Here is a 6,867-nt window from a genome sequence, read left to right as displayed (position 1 = left end):
ATTAATTAAAATAACTAAATATATCTTTGTCCCACAAGTCCAAATCTGGTTGCCTTTGTTCATGTGTTAGAATCTGTACTTGTTAGACTTTTCACATCTTATAAAGTCTTAGAGAATGGGACATTTTGAATAATTTATTATGATAAATTTGAAAATACAGTTATCATTCCTCCCCAGGGTGGTGGACATGGTATTCTCTCAATAATCTCCATAACACTCTGTGGTCTAGTTGTCTGGAGGTTCATGACAGTCATTGAATCCACTTGGCTGCTAATGGTTAAAATGCTGTCTCCTGCTTTCTGTGACTTTAGGGTCTTGTCATCTCCATTTCTATCTTTGGATCTACATTTTGACTGTGATTTTATTGTAGTTATTGCCTATAGCAATATGATGTTTGGTGATACATCTTGAAGGGATTTACATGTTTACTTGAGAGAAAAATCTCTGATTTCCTTCAAGCAAGAAGGAATTCTAGCTCATAGTAAGAAGTAGCTCATTTCAGCAGTTGAGACAGTTCATCGGACTTGGAGTAATTCATTTTTCAGAAGCCTCGGCCCAAATTATCCTATGGAGGGCTCTGCACCTGAAGAAGCTGACCTGCCTCGGTTGGAAATTTAACATTCTTTGGAGCTTTACTTCTCTGATTTAGGGTTTCAGAGTCTGGTTTGGGGTTCCTCTGCCATCCTATTGCAGCAAATGACAGTCCCTGTATGACCCCAGGGAAGCTCCATGGCTTTCACATTTGGTTTCCAATCGCATAATAATTTCTCACAGTTTTCCTCATTTTTCCCTATGGTGTCAATTGAGCTTAGTAATAGCCATGCAATCTTAATTAATCATTGCAGACTCCACAATATTTTTCAAAGACCTGAACTACTATAACATAAGTTCCCATCCCGACTGATAACTGCAGTAATTATTTTAAGAGAGATTTTATTGCCAGGCACGGTGGCTCACTCCTGTAATCCCAGTACTCTGGGAGGCTGAGGCAGGTGGATTGCTTGAGAACAGGAGTTCGAGACCAGCCTGAGCAAGACCAGGACTCAGTCTCTTTGAAAAAAAAAAAATAGCTGGGCATTGTGGCAGGAGCCTGCAGTCTCAGCTACTCCTGAGGCTGAGGCGAGATAATTGCTTGAGCCCAAGATTTTGAAGTTGCTGTGAGCTATGACACCATGCACTTAACCCCAGGGCTACTCAGTGAGACACTCTCTCAAAAAATAAAAATTAGAAGAAAGATTTTATTTAGGAAGAACAAAGCAAAAGTTCAGAGCACTTCCAAAGAGAGTTTGAAGTGGGTCCCTCTCATGGAGGAGAAAAGGTGAGAGAAATGTACCTTTGTAATTATTATTCACTGTTTTCTATCCTGCCTCAGACTCTGTGCGCCCATCACCATTTCTAATGGGTTTTGAAACTCAGCTGGAAGATAAGAGATCAGCTTCACAATCCCTTTTTGCCTTCTTAGATCCTGCCTGGAGATAACTGTTGCAGTTTCTCTTTATGGAAAACAGTCTCTGTGATAGTTTTTATCGCATGGGATGTTTAACTCGGGGGATCATATGGGACAAACACCTGCGGAGAGTAGAGGGTGAAAACAGAATTTAACAAAGGAAGCAAAGGAGCTACTCTGAGGACTCGTTAGGCTCAGTCAACTCCATAGGGAACTCTCTGAAGCTGAAAGTGACCCTTCAGTTTTTCCAACATTCATTTAAAATGTGTAAGATTTTGTACTCCTGTCTCCATTGGTCAGTGAATGTGGGCCACTCTGGAAAAACGAGGTGGCTCTCTTGAGCGAAGGTATTCTTCAAGGAGGCTGACAGCTGGAGGCGGCCTGCTGACCGCACTCCCGGCAGTTACAGGAATACATCCCAAATGGGAATCTATCTGAGAGAGTTTTTACAGTAGAGCGGATTAGAAGAAAATTTAAAACAGTTCAGTAAATGACTGCCCCGAAAAGGTAGTTTGTTAGCCACAGTTCTCAAGAGGAGAGGATCCCTGGCCATGGGGAATCACAGGCTAGGTCAAGAGGCAGAAGGAGACAGGACAGCTGCAGGAAGAGCATTTATTGTGGTCTTCTACCTCTGTGGGAAGGAACAGGGAAGGCAGTAACCAGTTCAGGACTGGCTCCTTTGAATAATTTCAGTAGCCTTGGTGCATAGGGCTATCCCTACTTATCTGGTTCCTGGCCCCCTGGTTGTTAGGGCACTTGGATAGTGACCCAGAGTGTGAGAGCCCAGGAAAGGAGGAGATTGGTGACATTATGTCTGAATTGATTTGTTTACATTTGACAAGCGCCCTCTAGGGTAAGTTGTTTACCATCTCCAGCAATTGCCTTACCCTAGAAGGAGCTGTCTCTCCAGGGTCCACAAGGCCTCAGATGCCAAGGCATCAGAAATAGAAACTAAAAGACATACGTGGTTAATACATTTTTGTGTTCCTCACAGAGGGTATGTGGAGCTGGAGATGACAAAGAGGTTCTGTACTCAATCATCTGTCTTCCTTGTGCCAAGCACAGGGCTTAGAACAGGATATGTGCTCTGGAACGGCTCTACTACCTCACTGAGCATCCACCATTTTGCTGTGCCTGGCCTTAGCTCTGGCCCTGACAGACACCAGGTTACCCTCCAGGCATGGCCAGGATTGTGGAGCAGGGGGTGAGCAATGACAGAATCACCAGGAAGGGAGGGGAGGACAGGGGACAGCACAAAGGGCATGAAGGTTGGGAAAAGAGAGATGGAGGAAACAGAGGACAGCACAGTCCCTGGAGAAAGAGGAAGCAATGCAGAGGAAGGGAAAAGAACAATGCTCTCCCATGGGAGGAGGGAGGAAGAGAAAAGATAAGGGCTCCGCTGTAGCTGCCCTTTCCCTCACATGCTCCTGGTTGGCTTTGGGCACCAAGGCAGGAATGGCATCCATGCACCTTTTAGGCTGGGGCCCATGGGAAGCAGGTAGGGCCTTTGTCACCTGGGTGAGCCCATTCTTAGCGGGGTATGTGAAATGTGACAGCCATAGGGGCAGGAGATCTTCCCCCAGGAGTGAAGCATCAGGCCCCAGATAAGCATGGGGTTGAGGGGCTGAGGCTCCCCTCTGAGGATCACCAGGTTCTCTTCTGATGGTTGCCACCCAGAAGTGCCCATCTGAGCTGGTGCCTTGCCCGAGGGGCCATTCCCACCTAGGGATACCCAGGCCTTCTATGAAGGACCAGGCTGTTAGGTGTGGGAGGAGGGAGAGGTGGGGCAGGGAGGACAGAGACCTGTCCTCCTGTCCCCTCAACTTCCTCTGCTCACTTTTAGTCTCTTGATGCAGGGAACCCAGCTTTCTCCCCAAGAAGGGCCCATCTCTTGCCATTGCATCAGAGAAAAAGATGTCATAACAGCAGCCACCCAGGGCCTCAGCCCTCAGCATGTGTCTGAGAAGCCACCATGTCATCCTGGGACAGGAGGGTGGGCTGTTACAGAGCGAGGGAAGGAGAGCCCCTCTCAGGAGAAGGGAGGGAAGGCCCATGTCAACAAGGAGGCAGAAAGGCCTGGGTCATCATGGGGTCTTGGACTTCTCAGTTCAGGGTCCCAGCATCTGGCCCAACTCTGGGTAGCCCTGGTGCTGGTGAGGAGGGGAGATCAGCTTCCTGGCACACACTCATTCAGGACGTGCTGGAGGAGGCTGGGTGCAGAGAGGAGGCAAACACACCCCTGGACATGGGAAAAGGTGAGCAGGTCAGGGAAGGACAGTAGCCCTGTAAGCACAGCTGTAGGACAGAGATAGAGGAGAGGCCAGGGCCTGTGGTCCTCCCAGAGGCCAAGGCTGCCTTCTTCTGTGGAAGGGCACTGTCAGGGACAGCTCAGGCTCCTGGGGGGTGAAGGGGCCCAGGAAGGGTGACAGTGGTTACCACTGACCTCATGTAGGAAGACTTGTCTGGGGAGGTGCTGCACAGGGAGTTCCCTTGTAGGCACAGCTTTTCAACTTCAGCCCTTTCACCTTGACCAACTCATAAGCCAACTTTAGCTGAGAAGATGAGGGGGAAACTGGAGAGGGAGTCCCAGGAAAAGAGAGACATCTGGGACCCTGGAGTCCTCAGTCCCCTTCTTCACTCACAGGTTACCTCTGCCTACCAGTTGTCATCACCCCGGTACACACTGCCCCCCACCCCTCATCCAAATTTGATCTGGCTCCCTCCTTTCAACTCAGTTTTGTAGAGTTCAGGATCTTGACATTGGGGGCCTTCTCTATAATGTCAGATAGGACATCCAGCCAGGACAGTTTGTTGTTGTGCAAGTTCAAGGAATATAACTTTGGGGGAAGAAGAGTTATGAGAAGGATTTTCATTCAGTGATGCAGCACATAGATGAGCCACTAACATTTTTAAGGATCATTAATTAAATTATTTTTGTACGTAGTTCAAAGCATTGTAAGTATATTATTTTTTAACTCTTTTTTTGTCGTTGTTGAGACACAGTCTCATTTTGTTACCCTTGGTAGAGTGCCGTGGCATCATCACAGCTCACAGCAACCTCAAACTCTTGGGCTTAAGCTATTCTCTTGCCTCAGCCTCCCAAGTAGCTTGGGAGTACAGGTGCCTGCCACAATGCCCAGCTATTTTTTGTTGCAGTTATCATTGTTGGTTAGCTGGCCTGGGCCAGGTTCAAACCTGCCACCTTCAGTGTATGTGACTGGCGCCGTAACCACTGTGCTATGGGTGCCAAGTCAACTCATTTTTTTTTTTTTTGATCAACATAATTGAAGTGTGCTGGTGAAGTTTAACTATAGGTTCAAGTGTGTGCTGTGAGATTAAAAAAAAAATTTGAAAAACACTTCTCTAGGGCTTCAGAGACAAGCCTCTCTCTTCCAGGCCGCTACCTGAGGCCTCACCTCAGGGAAATTTCTCTCAATGATCTGTCAGGTAGCAGCCATGCAGTTTCTCTGATTTAGAATTATGTCCATATCACGGCCCACCAAAAGGGAATCTAAAGGCCAAGAGGGGTTCTCCTGGACCAACGACAGCACTGACCCCCTCCTTAAGTTGTCATCCCTGAGTATTCCTCCCAGGAAGAGCCCTCTGCCCTCACTTACCCTAGAATCATTGCTGACAAACATACCTGGGTCAAGTGGAGCTTCTGGAGGTCAAGAGCTTGCTGGCAGACATCATACCATTTGTCCATGATCAGCTGCAGGGATGGATGAAGAGTGGCTCTGCAGCTTTACTGGTGGTTGTGACAGGGAAACTGGGGCCTGGGGCAAGAGGTGAGTCTGGGAAGTGGGCATACAACGAGCTTTGAGTCTGCCTTACCTTTAGCTCCTCCATTTATTCTGGCTGCAACTTATTCTGTACAGTGTAGGGTACAGCAGAAGGACTGACTGACAAAGATAGACATCTGCAGGAAGGAGAGGCAGAGCAAGCTCAAGGACTTCAAACCACACAGAAGACGACCAGCCCCTGGCCTGTCCTCCTGCCCAGAGACTAGGTACAATGAGTGCCTTGATCGCACACATTTTGGTTTTCCTCACTTGAAATCCTGTAGGTGGCATCTTTCAATGTAGAGGCAGTGGTAGCTGCCTAGACAAAGAATCAAATCCAATTGTTGAGCATGAGATCTGCAGGATGATCTCACTGTCAGCTCTCTGCCAGCACTCCATTGGCACCTAATAATCGGTTGGTATATGAATGAAGCCTTAACTCAGCCTAGTTCCTCTGTATCATGTGGTATATTAGTTAGGGCTGCCATAACAAAATATCACAGCCTGTATGGTTTAAACAACAGAAATTAATTTTATCACAATTCCAGAGGCCAGAAGTCCAAAATCAAGATATTGGTAAGTTTGGTTTCTTCTGAGGCTTCTCACTTTTGCTTGAAGATAGCTGTCCACCTGCTGCTTCTTCACATGATAGTCTCTGTGTGTGTGTGCATCTCTGGTGTCTCTAATACTGTATATCCTAATCTCTTCTTACAAGGACATCAATCATAGTGGATTAAGGAACACCCTAAGGCCTCATTTTGACATAATTCCCTCTTTGAAGGCTCTATCTTCAAATACTGTGAGGCATCAGGGGTGGGTAAGGTTTCACCTCATGAATTTTGGGAGAACACAATTCAGTATATAACCATGGGTAACAAAGTACAGAGGAAAGAAGGGGCTTGCCCATCATCTTAGTGACAGGTTTTTCAGGTTCTATACATTTATCTCCTAGGTCAGGCAAGGCCTGAGTTATGCCCAGGCTTCCTCTTTGTCAACATGCTAGCTCTATTTATCAAACCTTCAGTCTGATAGTTTATCTGAAATCCTCCCAATTTTCTTTTTTAGGGCATATATGGCCTTCCTGAAAATAGATTTTTCTCTCCTCAAAGTTTTGCCTCAGCTTATTTATGGATGCCACTGTCCTCTGAAAAGAGAGCAAATCCTTACACACACTGTCCACAGTGAGATAGGAGACAGGTAATAAAAGAGCCCCTAAAATGAGAATGTCCTCTGTTCATGTGCTGAATTGTATCCCCCCATTCATGTTGAAGTTCTAACCCCCAGTACCTCAGAATGTCACCTTATTTTGAAATACAGTTGTTGCAGTTTAATTACTTAAGATAAGATAGCACTTGGGGGGGGACCCTATCCAATATGACTGGCATCCTTATAAAAGAAAAAAGGGTGGAAATTAGCAGACAGGCATGGTGTTAAAAATGATGTGAAGAGACATAGGGAAAAGATGGCCATCCCTAAGCCAAGGAGAAAGTGACACCTTGATTTCAGATGTTTAGTCTGCAGAAATATAGGTATTTGTAGTCTGTATACTTAATTTATGGTAGCTCTAGCAAACTAATTCTCTCTTTCTTTCTTTCTTTCTTTCTTTCTTTCTTTCTTTCTTTCTTTCTTTCTTTCTTT

This window comes from Otolemur garnettii, unplaced genomic scaffold (genome assembly GCF_000181295.1).
Source record: "Otolemur garnettii isolate 467f Iridium unplaced genomic scaffold, OtoGar3 scaffold00319, whole genome shotgun sequence".
NCBI classification, from domain to species: domain Eukaryota; kingdom Metazoa; phylum Chordata; class Mammalia; order Primates; family Galagidae; genus Otolemur; species Otolemur garnettii.
The sequence above is the reverse complement of the archived record's forward strand: the minus strand, read 5'-3'. Positions refer to the sequence as shown.